The following is an 18253-nucleotide window of genomic DNA, read 5'->3' as shown; positions in this document are numbered from 1 at the left end:
ACTGTTACCTCAGGAACCCTATATTGTAGGGTAAGGACACAAGAGAAAAACTCGACAATAGTGCCAAATTACAAATTTTATATTGCAAGGTAAGGATCCTAGAATGATAGAGAGAAAACTCCAACTATTAGTTGACCCCTTTAAGCAAGCACTTGGCGACAGTGAGAAAGAGAAATTCCCCTTTGACAGGAAAAGACCTCCGGCACAATGAGGCTCAGGAGGGGCGGCCATCTGCCATGACTCGGGTGGCGGAAAACATAAGAGAGCAGTGGGAGAGAGCACAAAAGACACATGTGGGATAGAGCCAAAGTTTTAAAATAATTAAAAGCAATAATAGTGTATAAACAGATCAAGCAGTTAAGAAGACACACTTATCTTCAGAAGCCCCCAGCAGCCTACGCCTATTGCATTGTAACTATGGGATGTTTCAAGGTATAACTATAAACTTTATTTTTTTTAAAAAGGGAAAGCCTGCTCCGGAACCTTGAAGAAAATTAGCTATGGTCACAAGATTTTGTAGCTTCATGTTTCTTGGAGTAAACTCACCAATTACCATTAAGGCTAACACCCAATGTGTTTCATACTCAAACCAGTAGTTGGTCTGGTGCCAACGACCAAGCTCAGAGTCACTAAATCCTTTTTTCCCCTCATTCTGTTGAACATTAGCAGAACCCAAGTATACCAAGCTGTCACGGTTTGGCGTGGCAAACCGTGGGGGAATGTGGGAAAGGAGGACCCAGGCGCGGAGCTCAAATTACAAGCAGTGCGTTTATTTACAGTGTGGTAGAAAGCAACAATGAATCCCAGTGTTTTCCCCCAAACTCCCGTGTCGTGTCCTCCTAGTGCTCTCTGCTCCCGTGTCAGCACCCCCCGGTGCTCGCTGCTCTCCAAGCCTTCCACGCTTCTCCTGCGGGAAACAATAGCGGCAGCTGTCAGGACACTCAGTAATGGCAGGCATACACTTTATGACAAAACCTAGACTGGGTAACTAACGTGGAGCAATGATCCCGCGTCGGTGGGAGCTCCAAGACTCTCTTAAGTAGCTCCCCCGACGAGGCCTGATCAGCAGCAGGTGTGTGGCTTCGGGTGTGGCCAGTCCCCTAGCAGGGCCACACACCCCAGGCCTGACGGCGCCTATAAACAAGTACTCAGACACACAGCCACCCACACACACATATGTACAAGCACAGAGAAGGGGAAGCAACACCAACAATACATAATAATAACACAGGTCCATGACTGCCCAAGGGTCCTGGGTCGCCCAGTCCCAGGACCCTGACACAAGCTTTACAAATTTTGACCACATGATTAGCTAATTACAGCAATTCATTTCTTCCTAATGAAATGAATCATTTCTACTTCTGGATGGATATTGCAACAGTGTCACAACTATGCAAGAAGTTAGCTAGTTAGAAGTTAGTTACAAATTTTTAAAAAAGATCCAAGTGAGATCAAAATGAAGAGTTCACAGTTCTGAAGTGCTGTGTTCTTACATATGACTAATTAATAATGGCTGGTGATTATTCACAGACACCTTATCAAACTGATCCTATAGGAAGATGTTTTCTTTAAATATTTATATATTTGTAACTTTAGAAAATTTGGGAACATTTTAAAAGAATAAAGTTGTCTGTAGGTTTCAGAAAAGTCTTGTGCATTAAAGGTTTATAACAAAAAGAATAGAAGAATGGCTTATGTCTTGGTTGACCACTTAATCTTTCAAATTTCATATGATGATAATCATAAAAACATTTTGTGGAAATTTGTGTTCTCCAGTCACAGACAGATATTACCAAAATAAAATTTAAATGAATCCAGTAGTACACATTAGCACCACAAACAAATTCAAATTCAAATTCAAATTTTATTTGTCACACACACACAACCATACACAGTATGACATGGGGGTGAAATGCTTATAGTTGTACAATGCCCGACCATTAAATGACAGAAAAAAGTTTTACAGTATTTACAATTTACAGGTTACTACAAAATTTACAAATTATCTTAGAAATTTAAAGTAAAAAATGTGCAAATAGCAGAAAGAGATTATAAGAATTATAAATTACAGAAAATGTGTGGTGGTGCATGTGGTGATGTGATGTGTGTGAGAGTCCAGTCTTATAGTGATGTGTGTGGGAGAGTCCAGTCCTACACCTGGTCCGAATAGCCTGGGGGAAGAAGCTCCTCCTCATTCTCTCTGTTTTGGCCTTAAGGGAGCGGAAGTGCTTCCCAGACCTCAACAGTGAGAAGAGTCTATTGTTGGGATGGGAGAGGTCCATCATAATCTTCCTAACTTTGGACTTGCACCGCTTGGTGTAGATGGACAGCAGGTCAGGGAGCTCTGATTGAATGATGCGTTCGGCTGAGCGCACCACTGTTTGCAGATCTCGTCTGTCCTGCTTGGTGCTGTTCCCAAACCAGGTGCAGATGTTTGCCGTCAGGACGCTCTCGATGGTGCAGGAGTAAAAGTTCTTGAGCACCTTCAGTGGCAGATGGAAGTCTCTAAGTCTTCTGAGGAAGAAGAGACGCTGACGGGCTTTCTTAACCAGGGTGTTGATTTGGCAGGACCATGACAGGTCCTGAGTGATGTGGACACCCAGGTATCGGAAACTGTCCACTCTCTCCACTGGCATGCCACTGATAATGAGGGGTTTGTAATTCCTTGCCTGCTTTGTAGTGAAGTCCACGATCAGCTCCTTAGTCTTGCTGATGTTTAGGAGGAGGTTATTCTCCTGGCACCAGTTCTCCAGGTTCCTAATCCCCTCCAGGTAGGCCATCTCGATGTTGTCGAAGACAACAAACAAGGCAGATATATGAGACTATTATTAAGAATAAACCATATAAAACAAAACTTTAAGGCCATGATTTATATAATTGTCACATTTGATAAATGGCACTGTCTTCTCAAGGTAACATTTTGAAGAAATCCAGCATTTCTTCTGCTTCAGTTATTCTCCAATACGAATTGTTCTTTAGGGCATTTCAGTCCATTTTCTAAAAAGTTCTTTATGCATAATGGTTTAATGAGACCTTTATAAGATTAATTTTCTAAATAGGTCTGATGAGATAGTCAAACACATCAGATATTCTTGTTATTAAAAGTAAGTAAGCTGTGAAACCAGCAAAGTATAACACGAGAGCTGTAGAGTGAAATATTCAAAAAGATGACAAAGAACCCCCAAGAAGGCAAACAGCAGGGATGCATCACAATAACAAAAAAAGCTTTCAGTTATTTCCACTCATCCATTAAATGAGAAATACAACAATAAAAAACTGAATTTAAAAATAAAATTCACACTAATGTGACCAAGTAGCCATCTGGTGTGGGAACTAATAAAATTGTAAGAGAAAAAAGCAATGTGCTAGGTTCAACGAGAAAGGTTGAATTTTATGACTAGTTTAAGGGCTCAAAATATAAAAATAGATAAATAGACAAACACAGGTGAAATTTTGAATTAATTAAGGTGATTTTTTTTGTCTTCACTGTGTCATAGCACAAACGATTGCTGTGCAATCGTGTGCTTTAATTTGCTTAACTATGCTTGAAACTTATAAAATCCAGTTAAACCCGAGGTGTATTATACATTTTACACACAATATAAAAACTTTGCAAGGATTTAGCTGTCACCTAAGAAACCTTCATTCTTAAAGCAAATCGGGTTAGACTTGAGAAAGAGAATTGTGGATGCTCACAAAACAGGAGCTGGATACACAAAGTTATCACAGGGTTTCTGACCCAGTCAAGAACTGGAGTGAGAAGTATTATCAAGAAATTCAAAGAGAGCCGCACACAGTACAGAACTGGGCTGGCAGAGGTAGGAAACAAAAAATGATGTGTGAGAGATGTGCAAAGACACCAAAACAACTGCCAAGACACTATTTGGGAGACTGGAATTGTAGTCTCAATAAAGACAATCACCAGAAGCACAGGAATGGACTACAATGCTGCAGACCAAGAAAAACTCCACTCTTCTGCAGAGGTGAAGTTTTTGCTGAAACTCCACTTCTGTCTGAAGTATGCTAAGGAAAACCTGAAGAAAGACTTTGAATCACAAAGTCTTTCTTCAGGAAAGACTTTGTGATGTTTCCTGAATCACAGCTGAAATCACAGCTGGTCAGTTGTGATGAAAACAGAGCTCTTTGGTCTCAGAGATGCTGGTTTGTTTAAAGAAAGAAGGGAGAGGGCTACAACCCAAAGAACACCATTGCCACAGTAAAAAATGGTGGTGGGATTGGTCTCTCTCGAATAAGGAATTTTGTCAAGGTAGAAGGAATAATTAAGAAAGAATGATATATGAAGATTTTAAAAGAAAACTTGAGCAGTGAAAGTGGGTCTAACTGTTATGATTTTCGTTTTATTTCCTTTGATTTTATTTATTGTTGTCCATAATTTTCATATTCCTTCACATCAAACCATGTGTTTGTACACCATAAAACAGTTTTTAAGTGATGCTGCTAAGAGAAAATGACACAATGTATGCTTGGATGTTTTGTTTTATATTCTTTGGGGTATATTTTTCATCTTCAAAACTTCTGTCAACCATAACATATCCACTCTACCACTCAAAAAACATGGTGAATCTTTTTTCATTTAGTTGTACATCTTACTTTAATTTGTCTTCTCTATAGCTATTGTCCCAAAATTAATGCACAGACAAATCCTTACACTTGAATATCTTTAAAAATATATCACAAAAACAAGACTAATTATTGCCAAAGGTTTTGTTTTTCTTTATTATAGATTCATTGTATTCTTACTGAGTCTTGAACTTTAAGTGAGATCTAGGATTTACATACAGGCTAAGTTAATTATAACATCAGGCACACATTTCTAACAAACTTCTGTTCATTTCAGATGATGAAGATATTTAATGTGTGCTTTGTTTTAGTTAAGCTACAGCCAGTTTAATGACACTACTTGTCAGAAGCTGATATTTTGCAGAAAGAAAATTAAATGCAGACATGCAATAGTGATATTTTCTTAATATGTTCATAATTTGAAGTCTGCTTCTATATTTTTCATGAAATTAAATACACTGACTTCCATTTAAACAATCGTGTTGCTGTCATGACAAATTCACCTGAACAGATTGGAAGTGCCATAATGAAATCCTTGCTCTTTCCATTTCCTCCATATAGGAAATTTCTGATGTGTGCAGTAATAAACATGACTAATCACTAACAACTATGCATTGTCCCTTGATACTTGCCCTTTGATGCTGCACCGCATGCACAGCTAGGTGTTGTTCATCCCGTTGATTTGGTGCACAAACACTGGATTATTTCCCTAACTTTCCAGTCGAATTAATTATTCATTGTCAACCCCCAGCACCACCCTCTTGTGTATGTGCTGCATACAGATCCTTTCAGGACTGTCCTATATTGCATTTTTGAGGGGAGACGGCGAGGTTTTTCATCAGCAGAGCAGAGAGAGATTTGAACAGCTCCCCTCATGACCTCATCCTTATGATTGCATCCTCAACCCATTATTGTGTAGTGACCCAAATTTCCACAAACTCCTAAGCTGAGAGGAAGAATCACTATTAGTTAAGTAGAACATGAATGTAGCTCCCTCTGAATGACTGCACGGTAAACTTTCCACTTTGGCTCAAAGCTTTCAGTCTTAGCTAATCAGCGATTGCTTCACATAGCAATAACAAAGCTGGGGACAAACACACAAGAGAAGCATTTTTGGGAGGTAAAGGTAGTAGCAGCTGTACAGAGGGGTTGGTGGAGTGTGTGAGATCAGTTGTAAATCCATTGTAATCTCTTTCTAGCAGCAGAGCTGTTCCACAGAGGCCTCATAAGCAGGAGACCTTCCATTATGACTGGGCCTTTCATCCAGGTAAAGGAGATTACATCTGAGGAATGCTCTGCTTTTTGAAGTTCTCAGAGATCCAACAGCGCATTATTCTGGTCACATCCCCATCACTGTGACCCCTCACAGACCTTCAAAACTAATGCTTACTTATATAATCTGCATTAGACCTAAATTTCCACTCAACTAATGTATTCATCTACTCAATGGAGACAAGTTAGAGTCCTTGATTCAGTATTTTAGTGTACTAGTTTTCATGAGGGCCATGCACAAGGACTATGAATGGCAAACTCAGTTGAAGCACACTACTGTAATGCAAGTAATTTTATTTCTTTCTTTCTTTCTTTCTTTCTTTCTTTCTTTCTTTCTTTCTTTCTTTCTTTCTTTCTTTCTTTCTTTCTTTCAAGCTCAGGTCCTGTACCAGAGGCCTGTGAGCTTCAGGGTGCTCCACAGTATCTTTGCTTTTTCTAGGACTGTGCCCTTCTGGATAGAGATCTCAGATGTTGTTCCTGGGATGTGCTGGAGCCACTCGCCTAGTTTGGGAGTCACCGCACATAGTGCTCCAATTACCACTGGGAGTACTGTTATGTTCACCCTCCACATCTTCTCCAGCTCATCTCTGAGCCCTTGGTACTTCTCAAGCTTCCTGGATTCCTTATTCCTGATGTTGCTGACATTCGGTATAGCTACATCTATCACTATAGTCGTCTTCTTCTGCTTGTCTATCACTACTATGTCCGGTAGGTTAGCCATTACCATTTTGTCCATCTCTATCTGGAAGGGATCAGGATCTTAGCTTGACCATTCTCCACAAAGCTAGGGGGCGTCTCCCATTTTGACCTCACTTTTCAAACAGTATCCTTTACTCTAGTTGATAGTCATTTCAGTCTAAATGCCTTAAAGTTAAGATTAATCACTAATGATTATTTTTGCCTGACATTGCTACAAAAAGCTGAAGTTGCTGATTTCCTTGATCTCTGCTTTTCAGTCTTTTCTTACATTTAACTACTGATTTTATCTACTGTTCTGATTTTATCTGTTTTGATTTTATATACTGTTTTGTTTGTTTGTTTGTTTGTTAATTAGTTAGTTTGTTTGTTTGCTTGTTTTAATCAATTTTAAATCATGCTTTTTATTTGTTTTTGTTTCTAATGTCTCTGTAAAGCACTTTGAATCACCTTGTTGTTGAATTGTGCTATACAAATAAACTTGCCTTGCCTTGCCTTTCCTACACAACCAGTGAAAAACTTGGACACACCTTCTAATTTAATGGTTTTTCTTTATTTTGATGACGATTTACATTGTAGACTCTCACTGAAGGCATTAAAAATATGAATTAACACATATGGAATAATGTAGCAAACAAAACAGTGTGAAATTTCTCAAAACATGCTTTATATTTTAGATTCTTCAAAATAGCCGCCCTTTGCTTTGATTACTGCTTTGCACACTCATGCTTCGTGAGGTCGTCACCTGAAATAGTTTTCACACAGTCTTGAAGGAGTTTCACTACAGAGCACTTGTTGGTCCTGTTGCCTTCACTCTGCAGTCCATCTCATCCCAAACCATCTAGATTGTGTTTAGGTCAGGTGACTGTGAAGGCCAGGCCATCTGGCGCAGCACTCAATCACAGCACTCAATCACTCTCCTTCTTGGTCACACAGCCTGGAGGTGTGTTTGGGCTCATTGTCCAGTTGCAAAATACTCAACACAACTAACCAACCAAATGCAAACAGGATGGGATTGCATTTGTGCCTTCAGTTTTCAATACATCCCCAAAAGAGTCATGAGCAAAGCACCCACACACCATCACATCCATGCATGTAGAGACCATCCCTTCACCTTTTCTGCGTTGCACAAAGACATGGTGGGTGGAATGAAAGATCTCAAATTTGGACTCATCAGACCAAAGCACAGAGTTCCACTGGTCTAATGTCCATTTCTGGTGCTTCTTGGCCCTAGGGATGGGTATTGATAAGATTTTCACGATTCCGATTCCATTTTCGATTCTGTTTAACGATTTGATTCTTTATCGATTCTCTTATCGATTCTCTTTAAAAAAGGAGAACACTAAGGTCGATTAGCTTAGAACTTTGTTTTATATCTTCTCTTTGAACAAGATAGAAATTTAGGAGTAACATGGCCTTACAAACCCAACAGTGAGAGCTTAAGAGATCCACAGCCTACGGCTCTTCAATGAGGTGTCACATGGTCCCCAGGAAAAAAAATTGTAAATGTAAAATAATAAAATAAATATTCTTCTCTAGCAATAATAAAGTATAACATAAATTATTCTGTAGCACTTACACAAGAATATCCAGAAATGTCCCTGCCTACAATTAAACACATTCACTTACCAAAAATCGGGGGCATCTGCTGTGGCAAATGGGTTCAAGCCTTTTACCACAAACTTAGTCACTGCTCGGTGACATTCGTTTATCCTGGCCTGAAAGGAGACGCTAACGGTAGACTGCATCGAGAACTGCCAGCATCTGAGCCAGACTCTGTCTGTCTCTCTCATCATGGTCACCTAAATGCACAGTAATGGCAGGTTTTGTAATAAGGCAGATCGCGCTAACATAATATGCACTGTTAGTTGATTATTTACCTGCCGCATTAACGGGAGAGGACGTGCAAACGTTACCGCTGCTGCTGGGTTGAGATTCACGAGTCCGGAGCGGAATTAAAAACACGACATTCATTTAAGGTCATCGCGTGTTTTGTGAGCAAATGCTTTTGCATATTCGTAGTGTTTCCTCCCTTAAATTAAATATCTACTTTGCAAGTATTGCAAGTTGCCCTGTTGTCATCCGTTCTCGTAAAGTATAACCAAACTTGTGAGCGTTTGAGCCGCTTACGCGCCGTGTTTCCTGCCAGGTAAATGACGCTCCGCAACGTGATGACGTCATTCGGGGCAACTGGAATTGATAAGGGAATCGTTTGCAAAAATGGCAAACAATTCCAAGGAATTGAAACAGTGGGAACCGGTTCTCAACAAGAACCGGTTTTCGATACCCATCCCTACTTGGCCCAAACAAATATCTTCTGCTTGTTGCTTTTCCTTAGTAGTGGTTTCTTCAGTCCCCTCTGAACAGTTGATGTTGAAATGTGTCTGCTACTGGAACTCTGTGTGGCATTTATCTGAGCTCTAATCTGAGGTGTTGTTAACTTGCGATGTCAGAGACTAGTGATTTGGATGAATTTATCCTCAGCAGCAGAGGTGACTCTTGGTCTTCTTTTCTTGGGGTGGTCCTTATTTGAGATAGCTTAATTGTAGCACTTGATGGTTTTTGCTAATGCAATTGGCAACACATTCAAAGTTTTAGCAATTTTCTGGACTGACTGATCTTCAGTTCATAAAATAATGATGGACTGTCATTTCTCTTTGCTTAGCTGATTGTTTCTTGCCATAATATGCATTCTAACACCTGAAAACCATTTCAGGTGACTACATCATGAAACTCATTGAGAAAAGGTCAAGGGTTTGCAGCGCTGTCAACAGCAAATGGTAAATGGCCTGTATTTATATAGCGCTTTACTAGTCCCTAAGGACCCCAAAGCACTTTACATATCCAGTCATCCACCCATAGGTGATGGCAAGCTACATTGTAGCCACAGCCACCCTGGGGCACACTGACAGAGGCGAGGCTGCCGAACACTGGCACCACCGGGCCCTCTGACCACCACCAGTAGGCAACGGGTGAAGTGTCTTGCCCAAGGACACAACGACCGAGACTATCCAAGCCGGGGCTCGAACCGGCAACCTTCCAATTACAAGGCGAACTCCCAACTCTTGAGCCACAATCGCCACAATCGCAAAGGGTGGCTACTTTCAGGAATCTAAAATATAAGATATTTTCTGAGTTATTTATCAATTCTTTCTTTGCTACATATTTCCATATATCTTTCTTCATATGTTTGATGTCCACAGTATGTATCTACAATGTAGAAAGTAGTAAAAATAAAGAAGGTGTGTCCAAACGTTTGTCTGATAGTGTTATCAGTCCCAAATCAAGATATATTTTGCCATCAACTATACATAAAAATGTTTTTTTTAAATAGCCCCAAAATAATATAATTTTTAAGAGCAATTTTGAATTATATGACCTTATGATCTCCTCCTAGCAATGCTCAAAGGAAATGTAAATACCGATGTGTGTTTTGAAGATATATTTTTGCAGACCTAAAGAAAGATGCAGTTTGACAGACATTAAACTCAAAATAAGCTGTTAATGCTGTTAACAGGATAAATAAAGCACAAAGCCACATAATCCAGAAAATCCAAACATTTCTCAGAATACAAGACCTTAGAAAGCACAGAAACTCATCCCAAAAGGTACACTTGGACAACATGGCAAAGGGCAAAGGAAAGCTGAAACAATATATGCAAAAGAGGTAAGGGAGATAAGGAGGGAAGAGGAAACTAGTGGGGAACTAAACACAGCTGAAGATAATTAACATAGAGAGACAGGGGAAGATGAAACAACACACAGAGGACAACAGCTAGCAAAATAAAACAGATATAAGACAATTAAGCAGGGGGAAGAGATTAACAATGCAGGGTAAGGCAGAAAGAAAAACAAAGAATAGAGACACAAAGATACATAAAGGGAATTAAGTATATACAACCTTCAACTTATGAGAAACCAATACTAGGAACATAGAAATTACTACAGATGGAACTCTAATTTAAACACCAAAACCAGGGAATAAATCACAAATATAAACAAAATATATACAAGAGCCTGCTGGGAAGGTATTGAAGTACAACCAATATTAAAAAAATAAAAATAAAAAGTCTCAAACAGAAATCATTTTCAAAACCAAAAGGAATCGTGAACTCACAAAAAACTCAAAACCCAGCATCCAAGACAGAGAAACCATGACAGGTGCAACTTGGCATTTTGACTGCTTCTTAAGCTGCTAAAGAAATGTAATGATTTAGTTGGTGCAAGTTCTGTTTTAACTTGATTTAATGTCATCAGCTTTACGTGTCATTGCTCAAATTTTGACTCTTATTGGGTAAAAGTAAGGAAATTGTTGAAACAGAGTTGACCAAAGAGCTTCACAATTAGTTATGAACAAGAGAAAACAATAGAAAAACAAATACAGAAAAATAAGACATTAGATGAGGCAATGGTAATATATAACATCAAAACAAAACAAACATAAAACAAGCCTGAAGATACTCAAACTGAACTTGAATTAAAAGCCAATGTAAAAAAGAGAGTTTTAAGAAATGATTTGAAAGACTGTATAGGTACAAATATCAGGTGGCAAGTTATTCCAGAAGGCCCGATCTCCTCTATGTTTTAATCGAGACCTCGGCTGTACTAAGAGCATCTGGCTTGAAGATCTCAGTGCTCTTTTGAGATGTTGAGGAGTTTGCTTAAATAACCTGTCAGGGTCCTGGGACTGGGCAACCCAGGATCCCTGGGCAGTCATGGACCTGTGTATTATTATGTATTTTTGGTGTCGTTTCCCCTTCTCTGTGCGTGTACATATGTGTGTTTCTCTGTGCTGTGTTAGTCTGTGTCCCACTCATATGTTTAGGCGAGGTATGGGTGTGTATGTCTGCGGGTGTGCCTGGAGGATGGAGCTCGGCCACCTGCAGGCCTGAGGGGTGTGGCCCTGCGGAGGGACTGGCCACACCCGAAGCCACACACCTGCTGCTGATCAGGGCTCGTCGGGGGAGCTACTTAGGAGAGTCTTGGAGCTCCCACCGACGCGGGATCATTGCATGAGACTCCACGTTAGTCTTCTGTTCAGTTAAGTTAGTGTGCATGTATGCCCGCAGTTGTTTGTGTCCTGACGGCTGCGTCTATTGTTTCACACAGGAGGAGCGTGGAAGACACGAGAACAGCGAGCACCGGGGGGTGCTGACACGGGAGCGGAGAGCACAAAGACACGGACTATTCACGGAGAGACACAACACGGGAGTCTGGGAAAACACGGGGATTTATTGTTACTTTGTTGCACACTGTAAATAAACACACTGTTTATACATAGAGCACCGCGCCTGGGTCCTCCTTCCCCACACATCCCCACGGTCTGCCAGCCAGACCGTGACAGAATGATCCCGCCACGTATGGACCCAGCGGTCTCTGAGGAGAGGCTCAGGAGGGAGGTTATGGACAAGGTTTACCGCATGTGTGAGTTGTGGTGGGAGAAGCCCGCGGAGGGGTTGCGTCGCGCCGTGGAGAGGCGGCTGCAGGGGATGCTGTTGAAATTCCCCTGGCTGGTGGACTCCCTTAATTCTGTAGTCCTGGACTTCCTGCTTTCCACCCTCCACCTCCACTCTCCTCCTCAGGCTGCTCACCGGCCCGGTCAGCTGGTGGATTCACAGCCTGAGACGCCGGCCCCGACATCTACATGGAAACGACATTCGCGCCGCCGGCGTTCCTCACCGCAGCCAAAGCCACAGACATCTCAAGAGCCGGCTGTGGTGAGTAGTATGGACAATTTTTCATTTTCCTCATCATCTGTGTTTGTGTCTGCAGTGGACGAGCTGACGGTGCAGGTACCATCACCTTGGTCGGAGGTCGCTACACCACCCGCTGCTTCACCATCTGCAGCTGTAACACCGTCGTCATCTCAGTGAGTCGGAGGAGCTCAGCGGGCAGGAGCAGCTCAGCGGGCAGGAGCAGCTCAGCGAGAAGGAGCAGCTCAGCGAGCAGGAGCAGCTCAGCGAACCACCAGCAGAGCTCGGCGAGCGGAAGGAACAACCGGCGCTGCCAGCCGAGGAGGAGCTCGGCGAGCCGGGGGAGCTCTCGCTGCCAGCAGCCGAGGTGGAGCTCTCGCTGCCAGCAGCCGAGGAGGAGCTCTCGCTGCCAGCCAAGGAGGGACCCGCTCAGCCGGAGCCGGAGGTCAGCGAACCGGAGGGACCTCCACGTCTGGCGCGGCCTCCACGCCATCCACGCCATCCACGTCCTCTGCATCCACGTCAGCGACCAGCGCGTCATGAACCATGTGCCACACCTCGCTGTTGCTCACTGGAGGAGCAGCGCCGCCACCGGACCCGTGGCAGGCCGCCTGGGGAGCAGCGCCGCCGCCGTCAAAACCGGGGCAGGCCGCCGGAGGAGCAGCAGCGCCGCTACCGCCACTGGATCCCGGGCAGGCCGCCTGGGGAGCAGCGCCGCCGCTGTCGGACCCGGGGCAGGCCGCTGGAGAAGCAGCAGCGCCGCTACCGCCACTGGATCCCGGGCAGGCCACCTGGGGAGCAGCGCCGCCGCTACTGGGCCCGGGGCTCGCCACCGGAGGGGCAGCAGTGCCGCCGCCACTGGAGCAGTGGCAGGCCCCCAGAACTGTTTTTCTGCTGTTGCCGGACCCGTGGCCGTCCGCCGGAGCTGCAATGTCGCCACCATTGGACTCGAGGTAGGCCCCCTGAACTCTTTTGTTATGTTGATGGGCCGCCTGAGACTGTTTTGTGGCGTTTTTTTCTTTTTCTTACTCCGCTGCGGGATGCGCGGTCGGACTCTGGGACTGTGACCTTGGGGGGGTTGTTTTCTTTGGTGGTTTTTGCTTGTTTTGGTTCTGCCCTCCGTCCTGGACCTCCCACCGCCCGCCCTGGGTTGGTTGTACTGTTGTTTTTGGGTCGTCGGGAGCCGACCCTTAGAGGGGGGGTACTGTCAGGGTCCTGGGACTGGGCGACCCAGGATCCCTGGGCAGTCATGGACCTGTGTATTATTATGTATTTTTGGTGTCGTTTCCCCTTCTCTGTGCGTGTACATATGTGTGTTTCTCTGTGCTGTGTTAGTCTGTGTCCCACTCATATGTTTAGGCGAGGTATGGGTGTGTATGTCTGCGGGTGTGCCTGGAGGATGGAGCTCGGCCACCTGCAGGCCTGAGGGGTGTGGCCCTGCGGAGGGACTGGCCACACCCGAAGCCACACACCTGCTGCTGATCAGGGCTCGTCGGGGGAGCTACTTAGGAGAGTCTTGGAGCTCCCACCGACGCGGGATCATTGCATGAGACTCCACGTTAGTCTTCTGTTCAGTTAAGTTAGTGTGCGTGTATGCCCGCAGTTGTTTGTGTCCTGACGGCTGCGTCTATTGTTTCACACAGGAGGAGTGTGGAAGACACGAGAGCAGCGAGCACCGGGGGTGCTGACACGGGAGCGGAGAGCACAAAGACACGGACTATTCACGGAGAGACACAACACGGGAGTCTGGGAAAACACGGGGATTTATTGTTACTTTGTTGCACACTGTAAATAAACACACTGTTTATACATAGAGCACCGCGCCTGGGTCCTCCTTCCCCACACATCCCCACGGTCTGCCAGCCAGACCGTGACATAACCGGGCGCCATACCATTTAAAACTTTGAAGGGACAGGGAGCCAGCGTAAATTTGCTAAAACAGGAGTGATGTGTTCATAACTTCAAACACCTGTTAAAAGCCATGCAGCAGCATTTTAGACTAACTGCAAGTGATGAAGAGATAAGTGTTCAAGACCCAAATGAAGAGAATTGCAGTAGTCCAATCTAGAGTTGATGAAGGCATCAATAAGTTTTTCTACGAAGAAGATATATAAAATCCTCCTATGATGGTATAGCCATTGCAAGTCTTCCTATTTGCCTACATCCTTTTATGACAGGTGCTCCATTATATTCTATTATAAAGATGAAAAAAATAATAAAATGCCAACAAAACTCTTGTTCTGGAAATAGTTCTATAACAAAGGCTTCTATAAATCACAAAAGTTGGTGTGAGACGAGCAATAATTCATATATTAGATAATTTAACCTATATCAAAATACACATTACATAATTTCCTTAGGGATTATTAAAGTATTCTGAGTCTGATATTCCTGTGGAAACTATCCTAACATTGTCATAGCTTATTTTAATTGTATTTATATAGTACTTTATGCCAATGAAAATAGGATTATTTTACAATGTGTTTACATAGTGCTTAGAAATTCTACTCCAGCTTATTTACATTTTCTTCAAAAAGTATATCCACTGTATGAAGGAAAATGGGGGATAATTTACCAACAATTTCGAGGTTAGAATTTATGGTGCACATCTTTACAAAGATACTAAGAGAGTAGCTCACTGGAGCTTATCTTGGGCCATAATACTGATGTGATGGTTTTATTAATATGAGAGATGATCGAAAGCTGTCAGGGATGATGGATGATGCAGGAAGTAAACGGTCAGATGGATTCCTCTGCCTAGCCACTTATCTGTCTCCAGAACACCTGTTCATCTTCTCGAATGGGCGTGGGTGCCTCGAGTTGCTGAAAAAATGTGATGTGAGTGCTGCCTATACCTCCAAAATTACTACAACTTGCATGGGGAAGAGCCAGTTCAGCAGCAGAAGTACACATCCTGTATGTGCTCAACGGATGTTCATGATACTACAGAGGCTGTCGTGGTTAAAACACAATTACTCTGTTATGCACAATTAGTCTTATAATCACACCGTTGCAATTTCTGCAGCAATCAAAGTGCATTCTACAAAGCAAAGTCGGTCATAACATATTGATTGCATCTACACTGTATGGTCTAAATCTTAGCTCTCACAGCAACAAGCCTCTTTTTTTCCAATTTGACTGAATCTAATTGTAATCAAGTTGGTATGCTCATCATTAGGCTAACTGTTACTAACTGGAGATGCATTTTACATAAAATACCTAACAAACTCCACATGGTAATAATTGAGAGCACATTGTGATAAATGTTTATTGTTTACCAACCAAGGCAGACAAGGCCGAGTCAGTGGAAGTGATCTGGGTTCACGTCATGGTAAGCTGTGTACAGGCTAGGTTAAGTCCCAAATGCAGAACTCTGAGACAGAAAACATAACTTAAAGCAGCAGTTTTATTGTTGGAAAGACGAGCTAAAGCTAAAGATAAAAATACATGAAAACTAAAGAAAAACAAAAGGAGAGCTAGAACTACAATAATCCACTTGGTATACATGACATGACCAGAACCCATAGCTAATGCAGGGAATGCAACAACAAACAGGGGAAGACTGAGGACTTAACTGGGACAAATATGGCATAATGTGACAAAGGGGAAAGAAACTATAAATAAGCACAAAACCAAGGAATACTAACAAAACTCAAAAACACTTCAACACGTGGTCACTAGACCCAGGACGATGACAGTACCCCCTCTCTAAGGGCCGGCTCCTGACAGCCCAAAAACAAAACAGCGTTTGACCAGACCTGGGTGGGCGATGGGTGGTCAAAATACCTTTGGATATGATACTAATGATTAACTTGTATGATTTTGTGAATGGGTAAATGGGGGTTGTAGTATAAACACTTTGAGTTCTCACAGAAAGTAGAAACCACTATATAAGAACCACTCGATTTACCAAATGAACACAACAACACACAAAATGTCCAAACCGGTTAGCCTATAAAATCCTTAGTGCTTTTCAATATGATTGACTCTGCTGCCAAGGGGTGTCGAATTTTGGATTGTATGTAAGCCTTGAATTGTGTTGTGTCTTGTTTTTTTCAGAAAGTAGCATAACATTGTTGAAAAATAGTCTAATTAAGATGACAATGCTTCATACTAATATGAATACTAATAATACATTGTCAATATCACAAAGAAAGAAAAAAAAAACGTTCGTAAATGTATTTATATTTCTGCAATGATATGACAAGGTCACAAGTTCTGATTATGTTGTAAAAAAATGTCCAGTTAAATATGTGTTAGGTTGTTTTTTTTCATGTACCAAACTCTTTTTATTGCTATACTTTTGTATTATTACTTACCCAGGTTGTCACCTGAAATTTTGGAAAGTGGTGGGCTTATCAAAGGAGGAACTCAGATTTCCCATGTACTTTCTGCCCTTTGGACTCTGTCCTGGACCTTTCTACACTTGCCCCAGTGGCTCTAACCTCTAAAATGATGGTAATTAATTCAAGACATTGCAGGCTAAGAATGAAATTTCATTTTCCTGTATATCTGTACACCACATTTATTATTGCAGTATAACTACTTGCTGTGTGTCATCTTGCTTCATGGATATATAAAGTTGATAAATTCTAAAAATACTACCTAAGGAGAGCATCTAGATAGAATTGGTCCCAGCACAGAACTCTGTGGAACTCCATAACATAACAACTTACTGTGTAAGGACGATCCCCCTTTTACGTGAAAAAAAAAATCATGGTTAAAATTGAAATTAAGCTCATGCGTAAGTTCACTAAAGAAGTTCTGTAGTCACACATCTGTCTGCTTCCCAGGTGTTTGTTGGCTAATCGAAGGTTTACATCAGGGGTGCCCAATCTCGGTCCTCGAGAGCTACCGTCCTGCAGCTTTTAGATGCATCCCTACTCCAACACAGCTGAATCAAATGGTTTGATTACCTCTTCAGCATGCCATCGTGTTTGGCAAAGGCCTGATAACAAGCCATTCATTTGATTCAGCTGTGTTGGAGTAGGGATGCATCTAAAAGCTGCAGGACGGTAGCTCTCGAGGACCGGGATTGGGCACCCCTGGTTTACATTATTTCCACTTTCCCATGCTGTCAAGTTCATTGTGACATCACTGGTCTAGACCAATCATCTTTCTGCCGGCCTTCTAAGACCAATCAGCTTCCACTCCATGTACTTTAAATCTCACTGCTCATTTGTCATTCTCCCCCACCCACCTCCTTCCCATCTCTGCCTCTACCTTATTACTCAGGCTTCATTCAATCCTCCCTCTTCATCTACACCACCAGACTTCGGGGGCCCTGTCACCACTGGGATTCTGTAATGGTGATAGGGACTAGGACTAGGGCCTTCAGAGTCTAAACATAAAATACCTTAATTAAGTTCTGTATGTCAATAAATCATGTTAAATTCCTCTTAATGATCTCTCCTTGCTGAAACATTACTTAATGGTAGGATTGCTTTGACCAGTTACTTGCTTACTTACTGTAACTTTATTTATGAATCATGGTTAACTGGAGGTTACTTTAAAAAATGTTAAAAGATAAAAAATAAAAAAGGAGAAGAGATTTTTATGTCAGTTTGGTGTAAGGTTATACCACCTGTAGTTGCCAACTATAATAAACTAGAAATGATGATCAAATGTCTAAATCACTAACTTTATATAAAGAAAAATGAGCATAGCCACAGTGGTGATAGCCATTGGTTAGAGAGGTCACAACTTTGTTTGAGGACCACAAATATTTAAGAGTCACAGAAACAAAATTCTGCGTTTGCACTATGTCACATCTGGGTGGTGGTTTATTCTGTCGTTTATTCTGTAAATGTCATTTTTGGACTGTTTTACAGTTTTGTAACAAGCTGTGAGTTGCATTTGTTAAAGTTAGAAAGATTTAGTCTGACTACTACAGAGGAATCGAAACTGAAAGAAATGGTCTGACTTTCAGAAGTTATATTACAGTACAAAACAATGTACCAAGTATTGGTATTAGCTGATTAGCTGTTGGTCTTGTTGACTGATTATGGCAT

General features: G+C 42.2%; 1 pseudogene; it reads left to right on the top strand.

Annotated features, from left to right (window-relative positions):
• The first annotated feature begins 11891 nt into the window (after nucleotides 1-11891).
• Nucleotides 11892-13309, top strand: LOC146692737 (uncharacterized; annotated as a pseudogene).
• The last annotated feature ends 4944 nt before the right edge of the window (nucleotides 13310-18253 follow it).

Source organism: Copadichromis virginalis, linkage group LG15 (assembly GCF_057382275.1).
Source record: "Copadichromis virginalis isolate Kocher_CV1m ecotype Utaka linkage group LG15, C_Virginalis_male_GT1.1, whole genome shotgun sequence".
NCBI classification, from domain to species: domain Eukaryota; kingdom Metazoa; phylum Chordata; class Actinopteri; order Cichliformes; family Cichlidae; genus Copadichromis; species Copadichromis virginalis.
The sequence above is the reverse complement of the archived record's forward strand: the minus strand, read 5'-3'. Positions and strand labels throughout refer to the sequence as shown.